Below are 19,590 nucleotides of genomic sequence, written 5' to 3'. Positions count from 1 at the left end.
GTGGCCGGTCTCGTGACAATAAAAACATGCGCGACCATCACTAAAGGAAACGGGCGAAGATCGAAATACGTTCCGATCCCGTCGGAAACTCACATCCCGATCTGGTTTTTGTGAGACTGAATGGAACAAAACTTTATGAGTAAGCACAAATTCATCTGCGCAGACGGCTGCCTGCACCAGCGTCGACACTTTCTGGTCGTTCAGATGAGTAGCAACAGCTTCCGGGACGCAGTTTTTAAATTCCTCCAAAAGGATTAATTCACGAAGCTGTTCCCACGTACTGACCTTACTGGAAACACACCACCGGTTAAACAAAGCTTCTTTCTCTCTGGCAAACTCCACATACGTAATTTTCTCACCCTTCCTAGACTTCCGGAATCTTTGACGGTACGCTTCCGGGACAAGTTCGTACGCGTTCAGAATTGAAGTCTTTACCACATCATAGTCAGAGCTCTGCTGCAAAGAAAGTGAAGAGTAAACTTCCTGAGCCTTGCCCACAAGAACACACTGCAGTAGCAGCGTCCAAACAACTTTAGGCCACTGTAAAGTTGTTGCTACTCGTTCAAAGTGACTAAAATATTTTTCCACCTCGTCCTCAGAAAATGGAGGCACCAGTCTAATATGTCGGCTGACATCAAAAACAGGGGTTTGCGACTCGACAGACAGGACAGACTTGGAAGCTAATTCAAGTTAGAGACGCTTTAATTCTAGGTCTCGTTCTTGACGTTCACGCTCAAACTGGCGTTCGCGATCACGTTCTTCCAACTCCATTTGCTTAAGGTGCAACTGGCGTTCGCGATCATGTTCTTCCAGTTCCAATTGCTTGAGTTGTAGCTGATGCGCTAGCTCCTTTTCACGCAGCCCACGAGCTTCTCGGTCAGCCCGCAGTTTTGCTGCTTCAAGCTGCATCTGCTTCTCTTGCAGTGACATTTCCTTTAACCGAATTTCACTAGAGAAACTCTCGCTGGACTCTTCCAAGCCCTCAGCAGAAAGTGGACTACCAGATTTAACACATGGTACCCCCTTTTCCACCAACCCGACTTTTAACGCTGTTACTAATAAGTCTTTCAACTTTCTATCGGCGCTGGCAATGGGTATGCCATAAAAGTCAGCTACACCCAATAGCTGCTCCTTGGTTAACTCTGCTAACATCTCATCGGAAGGGAACTCAACAAAACCCTCAAAACCTGTTGCCATAGTGACCTTTAATTCTAATCTCACAACAAAATATAAATTGAATTACTTGGTGAACCCACCAAAACAAAGAGAAACTCCACAGACCCAACTACGGCTCACTGGGATGCATACCAGAGTCAGTCTGCTCCTGTGGGATTCTAGGAACTCCAGCTCCTAATCTACCTAACCAGCCAGCTACCTAAGATCTAGCTAGACTTCAGGGAAGTTACCAGTTTTAGGCACCTTTAAACGCAAGCTCGCAACATTTCCAGTCTCTGACTGAGACAGAAATGCTCGACGCGTACCTCCCCCTGGATTTTTCCCCAAAAACAATAAACCAAAACAAACAAACATAACAAACAGCGTCCGTTGGAAGGATCCGCTCAAGGCAGAACCCAGCTGGACAGCTCTACCTATCCAGAGTTCACCAGAAAACCCACATAAACAGAAAAAACTCAAACTCACCCAGATGAGAACAGTTGCCAAGGTCCACAGCCTACACAATATCCTACCTACTCGATAGGAAATCCCGGACGAGCCCCCAAAATTTGTTACGTCCCCGGTCTAGGGTCAGGGACATAACAAATGGGACATATGAGTATAAACTCCAAAACGACGCAACAACACTTAATGCTAATCTTTTATTACAAACAAAGATATTTAAGCAACAACAGAAACACAAAACAGGTCTGGGCTGTCTAAGTCTTATCTTCTCGTACTAATCCTTCACTTCACCAACAACATTCTTCTCTACCAACAACAGTCTATCTTCACCAACAAAGTCCTCTCTTCCGCAAACACTCTCCTCCTCTTTTCACCAACTCTCTTCTTCACCAAAGCAGCCACCATTTTAAATCCTCTTCCTGATTACAGCCCACCAATCACGGCAGGAAGTGGGAAGAGTCCAATCATGGCTGATGAGGAGCCACCCTGCAACATTACAGAGACAGAAAGAGAGAGACTCACACACAAACACAACAGAAAACACCCATAGTCTGCCAAGGGACGTCACAACCAGGCCCAAGCCTTCTTAGCTTCCGAGATCAGACGAGACCGGGCGTTCTTGGGCTGGTATGGCCGTAAGCAATCTCTGCTTGAAAATCTTGGACTTTAAACATCCTAGGCTTGAAAACATATCACAGAGTGAAAATACCTCTTAACTTACTTTACAAAAAAACTAACAAAGTGATGCAAAAAAATTTCATTTTAAAAAGTTTTTCAACAGTTAAAGCTTACAGCACCTGGTATTTCCAGGAGGTCTGCCATCCAAGTACTAACCAGGCCCAAGCCTTCTTAGCTTACGAGATCAGACGAGACTGGGCGTTCTTGGGCTGGTATGGCCGTAAGCAATCTCTGCTTGAAAATCTTGCACTTTAAACAACCTAGGCTTGAAAACATATCACAGAGTGAAAATACCTCTTAACTTACTTTACAAAAAAACTAACAAAGTGATGCAAAAAAATTTCATTTTAAATTTTTTTTCAACAGTTAAAGCTTACAGAACCTGGTATTCCCAGGAGGTCTCCCTTCCAAGTACTAACCAGGCCCAAGCCTTCTTAGCTTCCGAGATCAGACGAGACCGGGCTTTCTTAGGCTGGTATATCCGTAAGCAATCTCTGCTTGAAAATCTTGGACTTTAAACAACCTAGGCTTGAAAACATATCACAGAGTGAAAATACCTCTTAACTTACTTTAGAAAAAAACTAACAAAGCGATGCAAAAAATTTCATTTTAAAAAGTTTTTCAACAGTTAAAGCTTACAGCACCTGGCATTCCCAGGAGGTCTCCCATTCAAGTACTAACCAGGCCCAAGCCTTCTTAGCTTCCGAGATCAGACGAGACCGGGCGTTCTTGGGCTGGTATGGCCGTAAGCAATCTCGGCTTGAAAATCTTGGACTTTAAACAACCTAGGCTTGAAAACATATCACAGAGTAAAAATACCTTTTAATTTACTTTAGAAAAAAAACTAACAAAGCGATGCAAAAAAAATTCATTTTTAAAAAGTTTTTCAACAGTTAAAGCTTACAGCACCTGTTATTTCACAGAGGTCTGCCATCCAAGTACTAACCAGGCCCAAGCCTTCTTAGCTTCCGAGATCAGACAAGACCGGGCGTTCTTGGGCTCGTATATCCGTAAGCAATCTCTGCTTGAAAATCTTGGACTTTAAACAACCTAAGCTTGAAAACATATCACAGAGTGAAAATACCTCTTAACTTACTTTACAAAAAAACTAACAAAGTGATGCAAAAAAATTTCATTTTAAAATTTTTTCAACAGTTAAAGCTTACAGCACGTGGTATTCCCAGGAGGTCTCCCATCCAAGTACTAACCAGGCCCAAGCCTTCTTAGCTTCCGAGATCAGACAAGACCGGGCGTTCTTGGGCTTGTATGGCTGTAAGCAATCTCTGCTTGAAAATCTTGGACTTTAAACAACCTTGGCTTGAAAAAATATCACAGAGTGAAAATACCTCTTAACTTACTTTAGAAAAAAACTAACAAAGCAATGCAAAAAAAATTCATTTTAAAAAGTTTTTCAACAGTTAAAGCTTACAGCACCTGGCATTCCGAGGAGGTCTCCCATCCAAGTACTAACCAGGACCCAAGCCTTCTTAGCTTCCGAGATCAGACGAGACCTGGTGTTCTTGGGCTGGTATGGCCGTAAGCAATCTCTGCTTGAAAATCTTGGACTTTAAACAACCTAGGCTTGAAAACATATCACAGAGTGAAATTACCTCTTAACTTACTTTAGAAAAAAACTAACAAAGCGATGCAAAAAACTTTATTTTAAAAAGTTTTTCAACAGTTAAAGCTTACAGCACCTGGCATTCCCAGGAGGTCTCCCATTCAAGTACAAACCAGGCCCAAGCCTTCTTAGCTTCCAAGATCAGACGAGACCGGGCATTCTTGGGCTGGTATGGCCATAAGCAATCTCTGCTTGAAAATCTTGGATTTTAAACAACCTAGACTTGAAAACATATCACAGAGTGAAAATACCTCTTAACTTACTTTAGAAAAAAACTAACAAAGCGATGCAAAAAAACTTCATTTTAAAAAGTTTTTCAACAGTTAAAGCTTACAGAACCTGGTATTCCCAGGAGGTCTCCCATCAGAGTACTAACCAGGCCCAAGCCTTCTTAGCTTCCGAGATCAGACGAGACCGGGCGTTCTTGGGCTGGTATAGCCGTAAGCAATCTCTGCTTGAAAATCTTGGACTTTAAACAACCTAGGCTTGAAAACATATCACAGAGTGAAAATACCTCTTAACTTATTTTACAAAAAAACTAACAAAGTGATGCCAAAAAATTTCATTTAAAAATTTTTTTCAACAGTTAAAGCTTTCAGCATGTAGTATTCCCAGGAGGTCTCCCATCCAAGTACTAACCAGGCCGAAGCCTTCTTAGCTTCCGAGATCAGACGAGACCGGGCGTTCTTGGGCTGGTATGGCCGTAAGCAATCTCTGCTTGAAAATCTTGGACTTTAAACAACCTAGGCTTGAAAACATAATCACAGAGTGAAAATACCTTTTAACTTACTTTAGAAAAAAACTAACAAAGCGATGCAAAAAAATTTATTTTAAAAAGTTTTTCAACAGTTAAAGCTTACAGCACCTGGCATTCCGAGGAGGTCTCCCATCCAAGTACTAACCAGGCCCAAGCCTTCTTAGCTTCCGAGATCAGACGAGACCTGGTGTTCTTGGGCTGGTATGGCCGTAAGCAATCTCTGCTTGAAAATCTTGGACTTTAAACAACCTAGGCTTGAAAACATATCACAGAGTGAAATTACCTCTTAACTTACTTTAGAAAAAAACTAACAAAGCGATGCAAAAAACTTTATTTTAAAAAGTTTTTCAACAGTTAAAGCTTACAGCACCTGGCATTCCCAGGAGGTCTCCCATTCAAGTACAAACCAGGCCCAAGCCTTCTTAGCTTCCAAGATCAGACGAGACCGGGCATTCTTGGGCTGGTATGGCCATAAGCAATCTCTGCTTGAAAATCTTGGACTTTAAACAACCTAGACTTGAAAACATATCACAGAGTGAAAATACCTCTTAACTTACTTTAGAAAAAAACTAACAAAGCGATGCAAAAAAACTTCATTTTAAAAAGTTTTTCAACAGTTAAAGCTTACAGAACCTGGTATTCCCAGGAGGTCTCCCATCAGAGTACTAACCAGGCCCAAGCCTTCTTAGCTTCCGAGATCAGACGAGACCGGGCGTTCTTGGGCTGGTATGGCCGTAAGCAATCTCTGCTTGAAAATCTTGGACTTTAAACAACCTAGGCTTGAAAACATATCACAGAGTGAAAATACCTCTTAACTTATTTTACAAAAAAACTAACAAAGTGATGCCAAAAAATTTCATTTAAAAATTTTTTTCAACAGTTAAAGCTTTCAGCATGTAGTATTCCCAGGAGGTCTCCCATCCAAGTACTAACCAGGCCGAAGCCTTCTTAGCTTCCGAGATCAGACGAGACCGGGCGTTCTTGGGCTGGTATGGCCGTAAGCAATCTCTGCTTGAAAATCTTGGACTTTAAACAACCTAGGCTTGAAAACATATCACAGAGTGAAAATACCTTTTAACTTACTTTAGAAAAAAACTAACAAAGCGATGCAAAAAAATTTATTTTAAAAAGTTTTTCAACAGTTAAAGCTTACAGCACCTGGCATTCCCAGGAGGTCTCCCATTCAAGTACAAACCAGGCCCAAGCCTTCTTAGCTTCCAAGATCAGACGAGACCGGGCGTTCTTGGGCTGGTATGGCCATAAGCAATCTCTGCTTGAAAATCTTGGACTTTAAACAACCTAGGCTTGAAAACATATCACAGAGTGAAAATACCTCTTAACTTACTTTAGAAAAAAACTAACAAAGCGATGCAAAAAAACTTCATTTTAAAAAGTTTTTCAACAGTTAAAGCTTACAGCACCTGGCATTTCGAGGAGGTCTCCCATCCAAGTACTATCCAGGACCAAGCCTTCTTAGCTTCCGAGACCAGACGAGACCAGGCGTTCTTGGGCTGGTATGGCCGTAAGCAATCTCTGCTTAAAAATCTTGCACTTTAAACAACCTAGGCTTGAAAACATATCACAGAGTGAAAATACCTCTTAACTTACTTTACAAAAAAACTAACAAAGTGATGCAAAAAAATTTCATTTTAAATTTTTTTTCAACAGTTAAAGCTTACAGAACCTGGTATTCCCAGGAGGTCTCCCTTCCAAGTACTAACCAGGCCCAAGCCTTCTTAGCTTCCGAGATCAGACGAGACCGGGCTTTCTTAGGCTGGTATATCCGTAAGCAATCTCTGCTTGAAAATCTTGGACTTTAAACAACCTAGGCTTGAAAACATATCACAGAGTGAAAATACCTCTTAACTTACTTTAGAAAAAAACTAACAAAGCGATGCAAAAAATTTCATTTTAAAAAGTTTTTCAACAGTTAAAGCTTACAGCACCTGGCATTCCCAGGAGGTCTCCCATTCAAGTACTAACCAGGCCCAAGCCTTCTTAGCTTCCGAGATCAGACGAGACCGGGCGTTCTTGGGCTGGTATGGCCGTAAGCAATCTCGGCTTGAAAATCTTGGACTTTAAACAACCTAGGCTTGAAAACATATCACAGAGTAAAAATACCTTTTAATTTACTTTAGAAAAAAAACTAACAAAGCGATGCAAAAAAAATTCATTTTTAAAAAGTTTTTCAACAGTTAAAGCTTACAGCACCTGTTATTTCACAGAGGTCTGCCATCCAAGTACTAACCAGGCCCAAGCCTTCTTAGCTTCCAAGATCAGACGAGACCGGGCATTCTTGGGCTGGTATGGCCATAAGCAATCTCTGCTTGAAAATCTTGGATTTTAAACAACCTAGACTTGAAAACATATCACAGAGTGAAAATACCTCTTAACTTACTTTAGAAAAAAACTAACAAAGCGATGCAAAAAAACTTCATTTTAAAAAGTTTTTCAACAGTTAAAGCTTACAGAACCTGGTATTCCCAGGAGGTCTCCCATCAGAGTACTAACCAGGCCCAAGCCTTCTTAGCTTCCGAGATCAGACGAGACCGGGCGTTCTTGGGCTGGTATATCCGTAAGCAATCTCTGCTTGAAAATCTTGGACTTTAAACAACCTAGGCTTGAAAACATATCACAGAGTGAAAATACCTCTTAACTTATTTTACAAAAAAACTAACAAAGTGATGCCAAAAAATTTCATTTAAAAATTTTTTTCAACAGTTAAAGCTTTCAGCATGTAGTATTCCCAGGAGGTCTCCCATCCAAGTACTAACCAGGCCGAAGCCTTCTTAGCTTCCGAGATCAGACGAGACCGGGCGTTCTTGGGCTGGTATGGCCGTAAGCAATCTCTGCTTGAAAATCTTGGACTTTAAACAACCTAGGCTTGAAAACATATCACAGAGTGAAAATACCTTTTAACTTACTTTAGAAAAAAACTAACAAAGCGATGCAAAAAAATTTATTTTAAAAAGTTTTTCAACAGTTAAAGCTTACAGCACCTGGCATTCCGAGGAGGTCTCCCATCCAAGTACTAACCAGGCCCAAGCCTTCTTAGCTTCCGAGATCAGACGAGACCTGGTGTTCTTGGGCTGGTATGGCCGTAAGCAATCTCTGCTTGAAAATCTTGGACTTTAAACAACCTAGGCTTGAAAACATATCACAGAGTGAAATTACCTCTTAACTTACTTTAGAAAAAAACTAACAAAGCGATGCAAAAAACTTTATTTTAAAAAGTTTTTCAACAGTTAAAGCTTACAGCACCTGGCATTCCCAGGAGGTCTCCCATTCAAGTACAAACCAGGCCCAAGCCTTCTTAGCTTCCAAGATCAGACGAGACCGGGCATTCTTGGGCTGGTATGGCCATAAGCAATCTCTGCTTGAAAATCTTGGACTTTAAACAACCTAGACTTGAAAACATATCACAGAGTGAAAATACCTCTTAACTTACTTTAGAAAAAAACTAACAAAGCGATGCAAAAAAACTTCATTTTAAAAAGTTTTTCAACAGTTAAAGCTTACAGCACCTGGTATTCCCAGGAGGTCTCCCATCAGAGTACTAACCAGGCCCAAGCCTTCTTAGCTTCCGAGATCAGACGAGACCGGGCGTTCTTGGGCTGGTATGGCCGTAAGCAATCTCTGCTTGAAAATCTTGGACTTTAAACAACCTAGGCTTGAAAACATATCACAGAGTGAAAATACCTCTTAACTTATTTTAGAAAAAACTAACAAAGTGATGCCAAAAAATTTCATTTAAAAATTTTTTTCAACAGTTAAAGCTTTCAGCATGTAGTATTCCCAGGAGGTCTCCCATCCAAGTACTAACCAGGCCGAAGCCTTCTTAGCTTCCGAGATCAGACGAGACCGGGCGTTCTTGGGCTGGTATGGCCGTAAGCAATCTCTGCTTGAAAATCTTGGACTTTAAACAACCTAGGCTTGAAAACATATCACAGAGTGAAAATACCTTTTAACTTACTTTAGAAAAAAACTAACAAAGCGATGCAAAAAAATTTATTTTAAAAAGTTTTTCAACAGTTAAAGCTTACAGCACCTGGCATTCCCAGGAGGTCTCCCATTCAAGTACAAACCAGGCCCAAGCCTTCTTAGCTTCCAAGATCAGACGAGACCGGGCGTTCTTGGGCTGGTATGGCCATAAGCAATCTCTGCTTGAAAATCTTGGACTTTAAACAACCTAGGCTTGAAAACATATCACAGAGTGAAAATACCTCTTAACTTACTTTAGAAAAAAACTAACAAAGCGATGCAAAAAAACTTCATTTTAAAAAGTTTTTCAACAGTTAAAGCTTACAGCACCTGGCATTTCGAGGAGGTCTCCCATCCAAGTACTATCCAGGACCAAGCCTTCTTAGCTTCCGAGACCAGACGAGACCAGGCGTTCTTGGGCTGGTATGGCCGTAAGCAATCTCTGCTTAAAAATCTTGGACTTTAAACAACCTAGGCTTGAAAACATATCACAGAGTGAAAATACCTCTTAACTTACTTTAGAAAAAAACTAACAAAGCGATGCAAAAAAACTTCATTTTAAAAAGTTTTTCAACAGTTAAAGCTTACAGAACCTGGTATTCCCAGGAGGTCTCCCTTCCAAGTACTAACCAGGCACAAGCCTTCTTAGCTTCCGAGATCAGACGAGACCGGGCGTTCTTGGGCTGGTATATCCGTATGAAATCTCTGCTTGAAAATCTTGGACTTTAAACAACCTAGGCTTGAAAACATATCACAGAGTGAAAATACCTCTTAACTTACTTTACAAAAAAACTAACAAAGTGATGCAAAAAAATTTCATTTTAAAATTTTTTTCAACAGTTAAAGCTTACAGCACGTAGTATTCCCAGGAGGTCTCCCATCCAAGTACTAACCAGGCCCAAGCCTTCTTAGCTTCCGAGATCAGACGAGACCGGGCGTTCTTGGGCTGGTATGGCCGTAAGCAATCTCTGCTTGAAAATCTTGGACTTTAAACAACCTAGGCTTGAAAACATATCACAGAGTGAAAATACCTCTTAACTTACTTTACAAAAAAACTAACAAAGTGATGCAAAAAAATTTCATTTTAAAAAGTTTTTCAACAGTTAAAGCTTACAGCACCTGGTATTTCCAGGAAGTCTGCCATCCAAGTACTAACCAGGCCCAAGCCTTCTTAGCTTACGAGATCAGACGAGACTGGGCGTTCTTGGGCTGGTATGGCCGTAAGCAAACTCTGCTTAAAAATCTTGCACTTTAAACAACCTAGGCTTGAAAACATATCAGAGTGAAAATACCTCTTAACTTACTTTACAAAAAAACTAACAAAGTGATGCAAAAAAATTTCATTTTAAATTTTTTTTCAACAGTTAAAGCTTACAGAACCTGGTATTCCCAGGAGGTCTCCCTTCCAAGTACTAACCAGGCCCAAGCCTTCTTAGCTTCCGAGATCAGACGAGACCGGGCGTTCTTAGGCTGGTATATCCGTAAGCAATCTCTGCTTGAAAATCTTGGACTTTAAACAACCTAGGCTTGAAAACATATCACAGAGTGAAAATACCTCTTAACTTACTTTACAAAAAAACTAACAAAGTGATGCAAAAAAATTTCATTTTAAATTTTTTTTCAACAGTTAAAGCTTACAGAACCTGGTATTCCCAGGAGGTCTCCCTTCCAAGTACTAACCAGGCCCAAGCCTTTTTAGCTTCCGAGATCAGACGAGACCGGGCGTTCTTAGGCTGGTATATCCGTAAGCAATCTCTGCTTGAAAATCTTGGACTTTAAACAACCTAGGCTTGAAAACATATCACAGAGTGAAAATACCTCTTAACTTACTTTACAAAAAAACTAACAAAGTGATGCAAAAAAATTTTCATTTTAAAATTTTTTTCAACAGTTAAAGCTTACAGCACGTGGTATTCCCAGGAGGTCTCCCATCCAAGTACTAACCAGGCCCAAGCCTTCTTAGCTTCCGAGATCAGACAAGACCGGGCGTTCTTGGGCTTGTATGGCTGTAAGCAATCTCTGCTTGAAAATCTTGGACTTTAAACAACCTTGGCTTGAAAAAATATCACAGAGTGAAAATACCTCTTAACTTACTTTAGAAAAAAACTAACAAAGCAATGCAAAAAAAATTCATTTTAAAAAGTTTTTCAACAGTTAAACCTTACAGCACCTGGCATTCTGAGGAGGTCTCCCATCCAAGTACTAACCAGGCCCAAGCCTTCTTAGCTTCCGAGATCAGACGAGACCTGGTGTTCTTGGGCTGGTATGGCCGTAAGCAATCTCTGCTTGAAAATCTTGGACTTTAAACAACCTAGGCTTGAAAACATATCACAGAGTGAAATTACCTCTTAACTTACTTTAGAAAAAAACTAACAAAGCGATGCAAAAAACTTTATTTTAAAAAGTATTTCAACAGTTAAAGCTTACAGCACCTGGCATTCCCAGGAGGTCTCCCATTCAAGTACAAATCAGGCCCAAGCCTTCTTAGCTTCCAAGATCAGACGAGACCGGGCGTTCTTGGGCTGGTATGGCCATAAGCAATCTCTGCTTGAAAATCTTGGACTTTAAACAACCTAGGCTTGAAAACATATCACAGAGTGAAAATACCTCTTAACTTACTTTACAAAAAAACTAACAAAGTGATGCCAAAAAATTTCATTTAAAAATTTTTTTCAACAGTTAAAGCTTTCAGCATGTAGTATTCCCAGGAGGTCTCCCATCCAAGTACTAACCAGGCCGAAGCCTTCTTAGCTTCCGAGATCAGACGAGACCGGGCGTTCTTAGGCTGGTATATCCGTAAGCAATCTCTGCTTGAAAATCTTGGACTTTAAACAACCTAGGCTTGAAAACATATCACAGAGTGAAAATACCTCTTAACTTACTTTACAAAAAAACTAACAAAGTGATGCAAAAAAATTTCATTTTAAAATTTTTTTCAACAGTTAAAGCTTACAGCACGTGGTATTCCCAGGAGGTCTCCCATCCAAGTACTAACCAGGCCCAAGCCTTCTTAGCTTCCGAGATCAGACAAGACCGGGCGTTCTTGGGCTTGTATGGCTGTAAGCAATCTCTGCTTGAAAATCTTGGACTTTAAACAACCTTGGCTTGAAAAAATATCACAGAGTGAAAATACCTCTTAACTTACTTTAGAAAAAAACTAACAAAGCAATGCAAAAAAAATTCATTTTAAAAAGTTTTTCAACAGTTAAAGCTTACAGCACCTGGCATTCCGAGGAGGTCTCCCATCCAAGTACTAACCAGGCCCAAGCCTTCTTAGCTTCCGAGATCAGACGAGACCTGGTGTTCTTGGGCTGGTATGGCCGTAAGCAATCTCTGCTTGAAAATCTTGGACTTTAAACAACCTAGGCTTGAAAACATATCACAGAGTGAAATTACCTCTTAACTTACTTTAGAAAAAAACTAACAAAGCGATGCAAAAAACTTTATTTTAAAAAGTTTTTCAACAGTTAAAGCTTACAGCACCTGGCATTCCCAGGAGGTCTCCCATTCAAGTACAAATCAGGCCCAAGCCTTCTTAGCTTCCAAGATCAGACGAGACCGGGCGTTCTTGGGCTGGTATGGCCATAAGCAATCTCTGCTTGAAAATCTTGGACTTTAAACAACCTAGACTTGAATACATATCACAGAGTGAAAATACCTCTTAACTTACTTTAGAAAAAAACTAACAAAGCGATGCAAAAAAACTTCATTTTAAAAAGTTTTTCAACAGTTAAAGCTTACAGAACCTGGTATTCCCAGGAGGTCTCCCATCCAAGTACTAACCAGGCCCAAGACTTCTTAGCTTCCGAGATCAGACGAGACCGGGCGTTCTTGGGCTGGTATATCCGTAAGCAATCTCTGCTTGAAAATCTTGGACTTTAAACAACCTAGGCTTGAAAACATATCACAGAGTGAAAATACCTCTTAACTTACTTTACAAAAAAACTAACAAAGTGATGCCAAAAAATTTCATTTAAAAATTTTTTTCAACAGTTAAAGCTTTCAGCATGTAGTATTCCCAGGAGGTCTCCCATCCAAGTACTAACCAGGCCGAAGCCTTCTTAGCTTCCGAGATCAGACGAGACCGGGCGTTCTTGGGCTGGTATGGCCGTAAGCAATCTCTGCTTGAAAATCTTGGACTTTAAACAACCTAGGCTTGAAAACATATCACAGAGTGAAAATACCTTTTAACTTACTTTAGAAAAAAACTAACAAAGCGATGCAAAAAACTTTATTTTAAAAAGTTTTTCAACAGTTAAAGCTTACAGCACCTGGCATTCCCAGGAGGTCTCCCATTCAAGTACAAACCAGGCCCAAGCCTTCTTAGCTTCCAAGATCAGACGAGACCGGGCGTTCTTGGGCTGGTATGGCCATAAGCAATCTCTGCTTGAAAATCTTGGACTTTAAACAACCTAGGCTTGAAAACATATCACAGAGTGAAAATACCTCTTAACTTACTTTAGAAAAAAACTAACAAAGCGATGCAAAAAAACTTCATTTTAAAAAGTTTTTCAACAGTTAAAGCTTACAGAACCTGGTATTCCCAGGAGGTGTCCCTTCCAAGTACTAACCAGGCCCAAGCCTTCTTAGCTTCCGAGATCAGACGAGATCGGGCGTTCTTGGGCTGGTATATCCGTAAGCAATCTCTGCTTGAAAATCTTGGACTTTAAACAACCTAGGCTTGAAAACATATCACAGAGTGAAAATACCTCTTAACTTACTTTACAAAAAAACTAACAAAGTGATGCAAAAAAATTTCATTTTAAAAATGTTTTCAACAGTTAAAGCTTACAGGACCTGGCATTCCGAGGAGGTCCCCCATCCAAGTACCAACCAGGCCCAAGCCTTCTTAGCTTCCGAGATCAGACGAGACCTGGCGTTCTTGGGCTGGTATGGCCGTAAGCAATCTCTGCTTGAAAATCTTGGACTTTAAACAACCTAGGCTTAAAAAAAAATATCACAGAGTGAAATTACCTCTTAACTTACTTTAGAAAAAAACTAACAAAGCGATGCAAAAAAACTTCATTTTAAAAAGTTTTTCAACAGTTAAAGCTTACAGCACCTGGTATTCCCAGGAGGTATCCCATCCAAGTACTTACCAGGCCCAAGCCTTCTTAGCTTGCGAGATCAGACGAGACCGGGCGTTCTTGGGCTGGTATGGCCATAAGCAATCTCTGCTTGAAAATCTTGGACTTTAAACAACCTAGGCTTGAAAACAAATCACAGAGTGAAAATACCTCTTAACTTACTTTAGAAAAAAACTAACAAAGCGATGCAAAAAAACTTCATTTTAAAAAGTTTTTCAACAGTTAAAGCTTACAGCACCTGGTTTTCCCAGGAGGTCTCCCATCCAAGTACTAACCAGGCCCAAGCCTTCTTAGCTTCCGAGATCAGACGAGACCGGGCGTTCTTGGGCTGGTATGGCCGTAAGCAACCTCTGCTTGAAAATCTTGCACTTTAAACAACCTAGGCTTGAAAACATATCACAGAGTGAAAATACCTCTTAACTTACTTTGCAAAAAAACTAACAAAGCGATGCAAAAAAACTTCATTTTAAAAAGTTTTTCAACAGTTAAAGCTTACAGCACCTGGTATTTCCAGGAGGTCTGCCATCCAAGTACTAACCAGGCCCAAGCCTTCTTAGCTTACGAGATCAGACGAGACTGGGCGTTCTTGGGCTGGTATGGCCATAAGCAATCTCTGCTTAAAAATCTTGGACTTTAAACAACCTAGGCTTGAAAACATATCACAGAGTGAAAATACCTCTTAACTTACTTTAGAAAAAAAACTAACAAAGCGATGCAAAAAAACTTCATTTTAAAAAGTTTTTCAACAGTTAAAGCTTACAGAACCTGGTATTCCCAGGAGGTGTCCCTTCCAAGTACTAACCAGGCCCAAGCCTTCTTAGCTTCCGAGATCAGACGAGATCGGGCGTTCTTGGGCTGGTATATCCGTAAGCAATCTCTGCTTGAAAATCTTGGACTTTAAACAACCTAGGCTTGAAAACATATCACAGAGTGAAAATACCTCTTAACTTACTTTACAAAAAAACTAACAAAGCGATGCAAAAAAACTTCATTTTAAAAAGTTTTTTAACAGTTAAAGCTTACAGAACCTGGTATTCCCAGGAGGTCTCCCTTCCAAGTACTAACCAGGCCCAAGCCTTCTTAGCTTCCGAGATCAGACGAGACCGGGCGTTCTTGGGCTGGTATATCCGTAAGCAATCTCTGCTTGAAAATCTTGGACTTTAAACAACCTAGGCTTGAAAACATATCACAGAGTGAAAATACCTCTTAACTTACTTTACAAAAAAACTAAAAAAGCGATGCAAAAAAATTTCATTTAAATTTTTTTTTCAACAGTTAAAGCTTACAGCACGTGGTATTCCCAGGAGGTCTCCCATCCAAGTACTAACCAGGCCCAAGCCTTCTTAGCTTTCGAGATCAGACGAGACCGGGCGTTCTTGGGCTGGTATGGCCGTAAGCAATCTCTGCTTAAAAATCTTGGACTTTAAACAACCTAGGCTTGAAAACATATCACAGAGTGAAAATACCTCTTAACTTACTTAAGAAAAAAACTAACAAAGCAATGCAAAAAAACTTCATTTTACAAAGTTTTTCAACAGTTAAAGCTTACAGCACCTGGCATTCCTTGGAGGTCTCCCGTCCAAGTGCTAACCAGGCCCAAGCCTTCTTAGCTTCCGAGATCAGACGAGACCTGGCGTTCTTGGGCTGGTATGGCCGTAAGCAATCTCTGCTTAAAAATCTTGGACTTTAAACAACCTAGGCTTGAAAACATATCACAGAGTGAAAATACCTCTTAACTTACTTAAGAAAAAACTAACAAAGCAATGCAAAAAAACTTCATTTTACAAAGTTTTTCAACAGTTAAAGCTTACAGCACCTGGCATTCCGAGGAGGTCTCCCATCCAAGTACTAACCAGGCCCAAGCCTTCTTAGCTTCCGAGATCAGACGAGACCTGGTGTTCTTGGGCTGGTATGGCCGTAAGCAATCTCTGCTTGAAAATCTTGGACTTTAAACAACCTAGGCTTGAAAACATATCACAGAGTGAAATTACCTCTTAACTTACTTTAGAAAAAAACTAACAAAGCGATGCAAAAAAACTTTATTTTAAAAAGTTTTTCAACAGTTAAAGCTTACAGCACCTGGCATTCCCAGGAGGTCTCCCATTCAAGTACAAATCAGGCCCAAGCCTTCTTAGCTTCCAAGATCAGACGAGACCGGGCGTTCTTGGGCTGGTATGGCCATAAGCAATCTCTGCTTGAAAATCTTGGACTTTAAACAACCTAGACTTGAATACATATCACAGAGTGAAAATACCTCTTAACTTACTTTAGAAAAAAACTAACAAAGCGATGCAAAAAAACTTCATTTTAAAAAGTTTTTCAACAGTTAAAGCTTACAGAACCTGGTATTCCCAGGAGGTCTCCCATCCAAGTACTAACCAGGCCCAAGACTTCTTAGCTTCCGAGATCAGACGAGACCGGGCGTTCTTGGGCTGGTATATCCGTAAGCAATCTCTGCTTGAAAATCTTGGACTTTAAACAACCTAGGCTTGAAAACATATCACAGAGTGAAAATACCTCTTAACTTACTTTACAAAAAAACTAACAAAGTGATGCCAAAAAATTTCATTTAAAAATTTTTTTCAACAGTTAAAGCTTTCAGCATGTAGTATTCCCAGGAGGTCTCCCATCCAAGTACTAACCAGGCCGAAGCCTTCTTAGCTTCCGAGATCAGACGAGACCGGGCGTTCTTGGGCTGGTATGGCCGTAAGCAATCTCTGCTTGAAAATCTTGGACTTTAAACAACCTAGGCTTGAAAACATATCACAGAGTGAAAATACCTTTTAACTTACTTTAGAAAAAAACTAACAAAGCGATGCAAAAAACTTTATTTTAAAAAGTTTTTCAACAGTTAAAGCTTACAGCACCTGGCATTCCCAGGAGGTCTCCCATCCAAGTACAAACCAGGCCCAAGCCTTCTTAGCTTCCAAGATCAGACGAGACCGGGCGTTCTTGGGCTGGTATGGCCATAAGCAATCTCTGCTTGAAAATCTTGGACTTTAAACAACCTAGGCTTGAAAACATATCACAGAGTGAAAATACCTCTTAACTTACTTTAGAAAAAAACTAACAAAGCGATGCAAAAAAACTTCATTTTAAAAAGTTTTTCAACAGTTAAAGCTTACAGAACCTGGTATTCCCAGGAGGTGTCCCTTCCAAGTACTAACCAGGCCCAAGCCTTCTTAGCTTCCGAGATCAGACGAGATCGGGCGTTCTTGGGCTGGTATGTCCGTAAGCAATCTCTGCTTGAAAATCTTGGACTTTAAACAACCTAGGCTTGAAAACATATCACAGAGTGAAAATACCTCTTAACTTACTTTACAAAAAAACTAACAAAGTGATGCAAAAAAAAATTCATTTTAAAAATGTTTTCAACAGTTAAAGCTTACAGGACCTGGCATTCCGAGGAGGGTCCCCCATCCAAGTACTAACCAGGCCCAAGCCTTCTTAGCTTCCGAGATCAGACGAGACCTGGCGTTCTTGGGCTGGTATGGCCGTAAGCAATCTCTGCTTGAAAATCTTGGACTTTAAACAACCTAGGCTTAAAAAAAAATATCACAGAGTGAAATTACCTCTTAACTTACTTTAGAAAAAAAACTAACAAAGCGATGCAAAAAAAACTTCATTTTAAAAAGTTTTTCAACAGTTAAAGCTTACAGCACCTGGTATTCCCAGGAGGTCTCCCATCCAAGTACTTACCAGGCCCAAGCCTTCTTAGCTTGCGAGATCAGACGAGACCGGGCGTTCTTGGGCTGGTATGGCCATAAGCAATCTCTGCTTGAAAATCTTGGACTTTAAACAACCTAGGCTTGAAAAACAATCACAGAGTGAAAATACCTCTTAACTTACTTTAGAAAAAAACTAACAAAAGCGATGCAAAAAAACTTCATTTTAAAAAGTTTTTCAACAGTTAAAGCTTACAGCACCTGGTTTTCCCAGGAGGTCTCCCATCCAAGTACTAACCAGGCCCAAGCCTTCTTAGCTTCCGAGATCAGACGAGACCGGGCGTTCTTGGGCTGGTATGGCCGTAAGCAACCTCTGCTTGAAAATCTTGCACTTTAAACAACCTAGGCTTGAAAACATATCACAGAGTGAAAATACCTCTTAACTTACTTTGCAAAAAAACTAACAAAGCGATGCAAAAAAACTTCATTTTAAAAAGTTTTTCAACAGTTAAAGCTTACAGCACCTGGTATTCCAGGAGGTCTGCCATCCAAGTACTAACCAGGCCCAAGCCTTCTTAGCTTACGAGATCAGACGAGACTGGGCGTTCTTGGGCTGGTATGGCCGTAAGCAATCTCTGCTTAAAAATCTTGGACTTTAAACAACCTAGGCTTGAAAACATATCACAGAGTGAAAATACCTCTTAACTTACTTTAGAAAAAAACTAACAAAGCGATGCAAAAAACTTCATTTTAAAAAGTTTTACAACAGTTAAAGCTTACAGAACCTGGTATTCCCAGGAGGTCTCCATTCCAAGTACTAACCAGGCCCAAGCCTTCTTAGCTTCCGAGATCAGACGAGATCGGGCGTTCTTGGGCTGGTATATCCGTAAGCAATCTCTGCTTGAAAATCTTGGACTTTAAACAACCTAGGCTTGAAAACATATCACAGAGTGAAAATACCTCTTAACTTACTTTACAAAAAAACTAACAAAGTGATGCAAAAAAATTTCATTTTAAAAATGTTTTCAACAGTTAAAGCTTACAGCACGTGGTATTGCCAGGAGGTCTCCCATCCAAGTACTAACGAGGCCCAAGCCTTCTTAGCTTCCGAGATCAGACGAGACCTGGCGTTCTTGGGCTGGTATGGCCGTAAGCAATCTCTGCTTGAAAATCTTGGACTTTAAACAACCTAGGCTTGAAAACATATCACAGAGTGAAAATACCTCTTAACTTACTTTACAAAAAAACTAACAAAGCGATGCAAAAAAACTTCATTTTAAAAAGTTTTTTAACAGTTAAAGCTTACAGAACCTGGTATTCCCAGGAGGTCTCCCTTCCAAGTACTAACCAGGCCCAAGCCTTCTTAGCTTCCGAGATCAGACGAGACCGGGCGTTCTTGGGCTGGTATATCCGTAAGCAATCTCTGCTTGAAAATCTTGGACTTTAAACAACCTAGGCTTGAAAACATATCACAGAGTGAAAATACCTCTTAACTTACTTTACAAAAAAAACTAAAAAAGCGATGCAAAAAAATTTCATTTAAATTTTTTTTCAACAGTTAAAGCTTACAGCACGTGGTATTCCCAGGAGGTCTCCCATCCAAGTACTAACCAGGCCCAAGCCTTCTAGCTTTCGAGATCAGACGAGACCGGGCGTTCTTGGCTGGTATGGCCGTAAGCAATCTCTGCTTAAAATCTTGGACTTTAAACAACCTAGGCTTGAAAACATATCACAGAGTGAAAATACCTCTTAACTTACTTTAGAAAAAACTAACAAAGCAATGCAAAAAAACTTCATTTTAAAAAGTTTTTCAACAGTTAAAGCTTACAGCACCTGGCATTCCTTGGAGGTCTCCCGTCCAAGTGCTAACCAGGCCCAAGCCTTCTTAGCTTCCGAGATCAGACGAGACCTGGCGTTCTTGGGCTGGTATGGCCGTAAGCAATCTCTGCTTAAAAATCTTGGACTTCAAACAACCTAGGCTTGAAAACATATCACAGAGTGAAAATACCTCTTAACTTACTTAAGAAAAAACTAACAAAGCAATGCAAAAAAACTTCATTTTACAAAGTTTTTCAACAGTTAAAGCTTACAGCACCTGGCATTCCGAGGAGGTCTCCCATCCAAGTACTAACCAGGCCCAAACCTTCTTAGCTTCCGAGGTCAGACGAGACCGGCGTTCTT

General features: G+C 40.3%; 32 non-coding genes and 33 pseudogenes across 32 annotated transcripts; all 65 read right to left on the bottom strand.

Moving 5' to 3' along the window:
- Positions 1-2,405: 2,405 nt before the first annotated feature.
- Positions 2,406-2,524, bottom strand: LOC114773444 (uncharacterized; annotated as a pseudogene).
- A 144-nt stretch (positions 2,525-2,668) lies between these two features.
- LOC114773409 (5S ribosomal RNA) lies at positions 2,669-2,787 on the bottom strand. Its single transcript, XR_003744336.1, has one exon. It is a non-coding gene; the product is annotated as a 5S ribosomal RNA (ribosomal RNA).
- Positions 2,788-2,930: 143 nt separating this feature from the next.
- LOC114773384 (5S ribosomal RNA) lies at positions 2,931-3,049 on the bottom strand. Its single transcript, XR_003744324.1, has one exon. It is a non-coding gene; the product is annotated as a 5S ribosomal RNA (ribosomal RNA).
- Positions 3,050-3,195: 146 nt separating this feature from the next.
- LOC114773398 (uncharacterized) lies at positions 3,196-3,314 on the bottom strand (annotated as a pseudogene).
- A 143-nt stretch (positions 3,315-3,457) lies between these two features.
- On the bottom strand, positions 3,458-3,576 carry LOC114773440 (uncharacterized; annotated as a pseudogene).
- Positions 3,577-3,720: 144 nt separating this feature from the next.
- Positions 3,721-3,840, bottom strand: LOC114773436 (uncharacterized; annotated as a pseudogene).
- Positions 3,841-3,983: 143 nt separating this feature from the next.
- LOC114773435 (uncharacterized) lies at positions 3,984-4,102 on the bottom strand (annotated as a pseudogene).
- Positions 4,103-4,246: 144 nt separating this feature from the next.
- Positions 4,247-4,365, bottom strand: LOC114773417 (5S ribosomal RNA). The gene has a single exon (XR_003744344.1). It is a non-coding gene; the product is annotated as a 5S ribosomal RNA (ribosomal RNA).
- Positions 4,366-4,509: 144 nt separating this feature from the next.
- On the bottom strand, positions 4,510-4,628 carry LOC114773393 (uncharacterized; annotated as a pseudogene).
- Positions 4,629-4,772: 144 nt separating this feature from the next.
- On the bottom strand, positions 4,773-4,891 carry LOC114773413 (5S ribosomal RNA). Its single transcript, XR_003744340.1, has one exon. It is a non-coding gene; the product is annotated as a 5S ribosomal RNA (ribosomal RNA).
- A 143-nt stretch (positions 4,892-5,034) lies between these two features.
- On the bottom strand, positions 5,035-5,153 carry LOC114773434 (uncharacterized; annotated as a pseudogene).
- Positions 5,154-5,297: 144 nt separating this feature from the next.
- LOC114773405 (5S ribosomal RNA) lies at positions 5,298-5,416 on the bottom strand. The gene has a single exon (XR_003744332.1). It is a non-coding gene; the product is annotated as a 5S ribosomal RNA (ribosomal RNA).
- A 144-nt stretch (positions 5,417-5,560) lies between these two features.
- On the bottom strand, positions 5,561-5,679 carry LOC114773392 (uncharacterized; annotated as a pseudogene).
- A 143-nt stretch (positions 5,680-5,822) lies between these two features.
- LOC114773427 (5S ribosomal RNA) lies at positions 5,823-5,941 on the bottom strand. Its single transcript, XR_003744353.1, has one exon. It is a non-coding gene; the product is annotated as a 5S ribosomal RNA (ribosomal RNA).
- Positions 5,942-6,085: 144 nt separating this feature from the next.
- LOC114773446 (uncharacterized) lies at positions 6,086-6,204 on the bottom strand (annotated as a pseudogene).
- A 144-nt stretch (positions 6,205-6,348) lies between these two features.
- On the bottom strand, positions 6,349-6,467 carry LOC114773408 (5S ribosomal RNA). The gene has a single exon (XR_003744335.1). It is a non-coding gene; the product is annotated as a 5S ribosomal RNA (ribosomal RNA).
- Positions 6,468-6,610: 143 nt separating this feature from the next.
- Positions 6,611-6,729, bottom strand: LOC114773442 (5S ribosomal RNA). Its single transcript, XR_003744355.1, has one exon. It is a non-coding gene; the product is annotated as a 5S ribosomal RNA (ribosomal RNA).
- Positions 6,730-6,875: 146 nt separating this feature from the next.
- LOC114773387 (uncharacterized) lies at positions 6,876-6,994 on the bottom strand (annotated as a pseudogene).
- A 144-nt stretch (positions 6,995-7,138) lies between these two features.
- LOC114773400 (5S ribosomal RNA) lies at positions 7,139-7,257 on the bottom strand. Its single transcript, XR_003744327.1, has one exon. It is a non-coding gene; the product is annotated as a 5S ribosomal RNA (ribosomal RNA).
- A 144-nt stretch (positions 7,258-7,401) lies between these two features.
- Positions 7,402-7,520, bottom strand: LOC114773391 (uncharacterized; annotated as a pseudogene).
- A 143-nt stretch (positions 7,521-7,663) lies between these two features.
- LOC114773412 (5S ribosomal RNA) lies at positions 7,664-7,782 on the bottom strand. The gene has a single exon (XR_003744339.1). It is a non-coding gene; the product is annotated as a 5S ribosomal RNA (ribosomal RNA).
- A 143-nt stretch (positions 7,783-7,925) lies between these two features.
- LOC114773433 (uncharacterized) lies at positions 7,926-8,044 on the bottom strand (annotated as a pseudogene).
- Positions 8,045-8,188: 144 nt separating this feature from the next.
- Positions 8,189-8,307, bottom strand: LOC114773418 (5S ribosomal RNA). The gene has a single exon (XR_003744345.1). It is a non-coding gene; the product is annotated as a 5S ribosomal RNA (ribosomal RNA).
- Positions 8,308-8,450: 143 nt separating this feature from the next.
- Positions 8,451-8,569, bottom strand: LOC114773390 (uncharacterized; annotated as a pseudogene).
- Positions 8,570-8,712: 143 nt separating this feature from the next.
- Positions 8,713-8,831, bottom strand: LOC114773426 (5S ribosomal RNA). Its single transcript, XR_003744352.1, has one exon. It is a non-coding gene; the product is annotated as a 5S ribosomal RNA (ribosomal RNA).
- A 144-nt stretch (positions 8,832-8,975) lies between these two features.
- On the bottom strand, positions 8,976-9,094 carry LOC114773445 (uncharacterized; annotated as a pseudogene).
- A 144-nt stretch (positions 9,095-9,238) lies between these two features.
- Positions 9,239-9,357, bottom strand: LOC114773441 (uncharacterized; annotated as a pseudogene).
- A 144-nt stretch (positions 9,358-9,501) lies between these two features.
- Positions 9,502-9,620, bottom strand: LOC114773419 (5S ribosomal RNA). The gene has a single exon (XR_003744346.1). It is a non-coding gene; the product is annotated as a 5S ribosomal RNA (ribosomal RNA).
- Positions 9,621-9,764: 144 nt separating this feature from the next.
- LOC114773383 (uncharacterized) lies at positions 9,765-9,883 on the bottom strand (annotated as a pseudogene).
- Positions 9,884-10,025: 142 nt separating this feature from the next.
- LOC114773430 (5S ribosomal RNA) lies at positions 10,026-10,144 on the bottom strand. Its single transcript, XR_003744354.1, has one exon. It is a non-coding gene; the product is annotated as a 5S ribosomal RNA (ribosomal RNA).
- A 144-nt stretch (positions 10,145-10,288) lies between these two features.
- Positions 10,289-10,407, bottom strand: LOC114773399 (5S ribosomal RNA). Its single transcript, XR_003744326.1, has one exon. It is a non-coding gene; the product is annotated as a 5S ribosomal RNA (ribosomal RNA).
- A 145-nt stretch (positions 10,408-10,552) lies between these two features.
- On the bottom strand, positions 10,553-10,671 carry LOC114773438 (uncharacterized; annotated as a pseudogene).
- A 144-nt stretch (positions 10,672-10,815) lies between these two features.
- On the bottom strand, positions 10,816-10,934 carry LOC114773432 (uncharacterized; annotated as a pseudogene).
- A 143-nt stretch (positions 10,935-11,077) lies between these two features.
- On the bottom strand, positions 11,078-11,196 carry LOC114773431 (uncharacterized; annotated as a pseudogene).
- A 144-nt stretch (positions 11,197-11,340) lies between these two features.
- On the bottom strand, positions 11,341-11,459 carry LOC114773394 (uncharacterized; annotated as a pseudogene).
- Positions 11,460-11,603: 144 nt separating this feature from the next.
- Positions 11,604-11,722, bottom strand: LOC114773437 (uncharacterized; annotated as a pseudogene).
- A 144-nt stretch (positions 11,723-11,866) lies between these two features.
- LOC114773411 (5S ribosomal RNA) lies at positions 11,867-11,985 on the bottom strand. Its single transcript, XR_003744338.1, has one exon. It is a non-coding gene; the product is annotated as a 5S ribosomal RNA (ribosomal RNA).
- A 143-nt stretch (positions 11,986-12,128) lies between these two features.
- LOC114773429 (uncharacterized) lies at positions 12,129-12,247 on the bottom strand (annotated as a pseudogene).
- Positions 12,248-12,391: 144 nt separating this feature from the next.
- LOC114773415 (5S ribosomal RNA) lies at positions 12,392-12,510 on the bottom strand. Its single transcript, XR_003744342.1, has one exon. It is a non-coding gene; the product is annotated as a 5S ribosomal RNA (ribosomal RNA).
- Positions 12,511-12,654: 144 nt separating this feature from the next.
- Positions 12,655-12,773, bottom strand: LOC114773389 (uncharacterized; annotated as a pseudogene).
- A 143-nt stretch (positions 12,774-12,916) lies between these two features.
- On the bottom strand, positions 12,917-13,035 carry LOC114773425 (5S ribosomal RNA). Its single transcript, XR_003744351.1, has one exon. It is a non-coding gene; the product is annotated as a 5S ribosomal RNA (ribosomal RNA).
- A 144-nt stretch (positions 13,036-13,179) lies between these two features.
- On the bottom strand, positions 13,180-13,298 carry LOC114773402 (5S ribosomal RNA). Its single transcript, XR_003744329.1, has one exon. It is a non-coding gene; the product is annotated as a 5S ribosomal RNA (ribosomal RNA).
- A 144-nt stretch (positions 13,299-13,442) lies between these two features.
- LOC114773443 (uncharacterized) lies at positions 13,443-13,561 on the bottom strand (annotated as a pseudogene).
- Positions 13,562-13,707: 146 nt separating this feature from the next.
- Positions 13,708-13,826, bottom strand: LOC114773424 (5S ribosomal RNA). The gene has a single exon (XR_003744350.1). It is a non-coding gene; the product is annotated as a 5S ribosomal RNA (ribosomal RNA).
- A 144-nt stretch (positions 13,827-13,970) lies between these two features.
- On the bottom strand, positions 13,971-14,089 carry LOC114773407 (5S ribosomal RNA). The gene has a single exon (XR_003744334.1). It is a non-coding gene; the product is annotated as a 5S ribosomal RNA (ribosomal RNA).
- Positions 14,090-14,233: 144 nt separating this feature from the next.
- LOC114773447 (uncharacterized) lies at positions 14,234-14,352 on the bottom strand (annotated as a pseudogene).
- Positions 14,353-14,497: 145 nt separating this feature from the next.
- On the bottom strand, positions 14,498-14,616 carry LOC114773401 (5S ribosomal RNA). Its single transcript, XR_003744328.1, has one exon. It is a non-coding gene; the product is annotated as a 5S ribosomal RNA (ribosomal RNA).
- Positions 14,617-14,760: 144 nt separating this feature from the next.
- Positions 14,761-14,879, bottom strand: LOC114773404 (5S ribosomal RNA). The gene has a single exon (XR_003744331.1). It is a non-coding gene; the product is annotated as a 5S ribosomal RNA (ribosomal RNA).
- A 144-nt stretch (positions 14,880-15,023) lies between these two features.
- Positions 15,024-15,142, bottom strand: LOC114773420 (5S ribosomal RNA). The gene has a single exon (XR_003744347.1). It is a non-coding gene; the product is annotated as a 5S ribosomal RNA (ribosomal RNA).
- Positions 15,143-15,286: 144 nt separating this feature from the next.
- Positions 15,287-15,405, bottom strand: LOC114773379 (uncharacterized; annotated as a pseudogene).
- A 143-nt stretch (positions 15,406-15,548) lies between these two features.
- LOC114773410 (5S ribosomal RNA) lies at positions 15,549-15,667 on the bottom strand. The gene has a single exon (XR_003744337.1). It is a non-coding gene; the product is annotated as a 5S ribosomal RNA (ribosomal RNA).
- Positions 15,668-15,811: 144 nt separating this feature from the next.
- On the bottom strand, positions 15,812-15,930 carry LOC114773428 (uncharacterized; annotated as a pseudogene).
- A 144-nt stretch (positions 15,931-16,074) lies between these two features.
- On the bottom strand, positions 16,075-16,193 carry LOC114773414 (5S ribosomal RNA). The gene has a single exon (XR_003744341.1). It is a non-coding gene; the product is annotated as a 5S ribosomal RNA (ribosomal RNA).
- Positions 16,194-16,337: 144 nt separating this feature from the next.
- On the bottom strand, positions 16,338-16,456 carry LOC114773388 (uncharacterized; annotated as a pseudogene).
- A 143-nt stretch (positions 16,457-16,599) lies between these two features.
- LOC114773421 (5S ribosomal RNA) lies at positions 16,600-16,718 on the bottom strand. Its single transcript, XR_003744348.1, has one exon. It is a non-coding gene; the product is annotated as a 5S ribosomal RNA (ribosomal RNA).
- A 144-nt stretch (positions 16,719-16,862) lies between these two features.
- On the bottom strand, positions 16,863-16,981 carry LOC114773395 (5S ribosomal RNA). The gene has a single exon (XR_003744325.1). It is a non-coding gene; the product is annotated as a 5S ribosomal RNA (ribosomal RNA).
- A 145-nt stretch (positions 16,982-17,126) lies between these two features.
- Positions 17,127-17,246, bottom strand: LOC114773381 (uncharacterized; annotated as a pseudogene).
- A 148-nt stretch (positions 17,247-17,394) lies between these two features.
- On the bottom strand, positions 17,395-17,513 carry LOC114773416 (5S ribosomal RNA). The gene has a single exon (XR_003744343.1). It is a non-coding gene; the product is annotated as a 5S ribosomal RNA (ribosomal RNA).
- A 145-nt stretch (positions 17,514-17,658) lies between these two features.
- LOC114773377 (5S ribosomal RNA) lies at positions 17,659-17,777 on the bottom strand. The gene has a single exon (XR_003744323.1). It is a non-coding gene; the product is annotated as a 5S ribosomal RNA (ribosomal RNA).
- Positions 17,778-17,921: 144 nt separating this feature from the next.
- LOC114773385 (uncharacterized) lies at positions 17,922-18,039 on the bottom strand (annotated as a pseudogene).
- Positions 18,040-18,182: 143 nt separating this feature from the next.
- Positions 18,183-18,301, bottom strand: LOC114773422 (5S ribosomal RNA). The gene has a single exon (XR_003744349.1). It is a non-coding gene; the product is annotated as a 5S ribosomal RNA (ribosomal RNA).
- Positions 18,302-18,445: 144 nt separating this feature from the next.
- LOC114773386 (uncharacterized) lies at positions 18,446-18,564 on the bottom strand (annotated as a pseudogene).
- Positions 18,565-18,708: 144 nt separating this feature from the next.
- On the bottom strand, positions 18,709-18,827 carry LOC114773403 (5S ribosomal RNA). The gene has a single exon (XR_003744330.1). It is a non-coding gene; the product is annotated as a 5S ribosomal RNA (ribosomal RNA).
- Positions 18,828-18,971: 144 nt separating this feature from the next.
- LOC114773382 (uncharacterized) lies at positions 18,972-19,088 on the bottom strand (annotated as a pseudogene).
- A 142-nt stretch (positions 19,089-19,230) lies between these two features.
- Positions 19,231-19,349, bottom strand: LOC114773378 (uncharacterized; annotated as a pseudogene).
- Positions 19,350-19,590: the final 241 nt, after the last annotated feature.

This window comes from Denticeps clupeoides, unplaced genomic scaffold (assembly GCF_900700375.1).
Source record: "Denticeps clupeoides unplaced genomic scaffold, fDenClu1.1, whole genome shotgun sequence".
In the NCBI taxonomy this organism is placed as follows: domain Eukaryota; kingdom Metazoa; phylum Chordata; class Actinopteri; order Clupeiformes; family Denticipitidae; genus Denticeps; species Denticeps clupeoides.
Note: the sequence above shows the minus strand (reverse complement) of the source record. Positions and strands in the feature narration are given on the sequence as shown.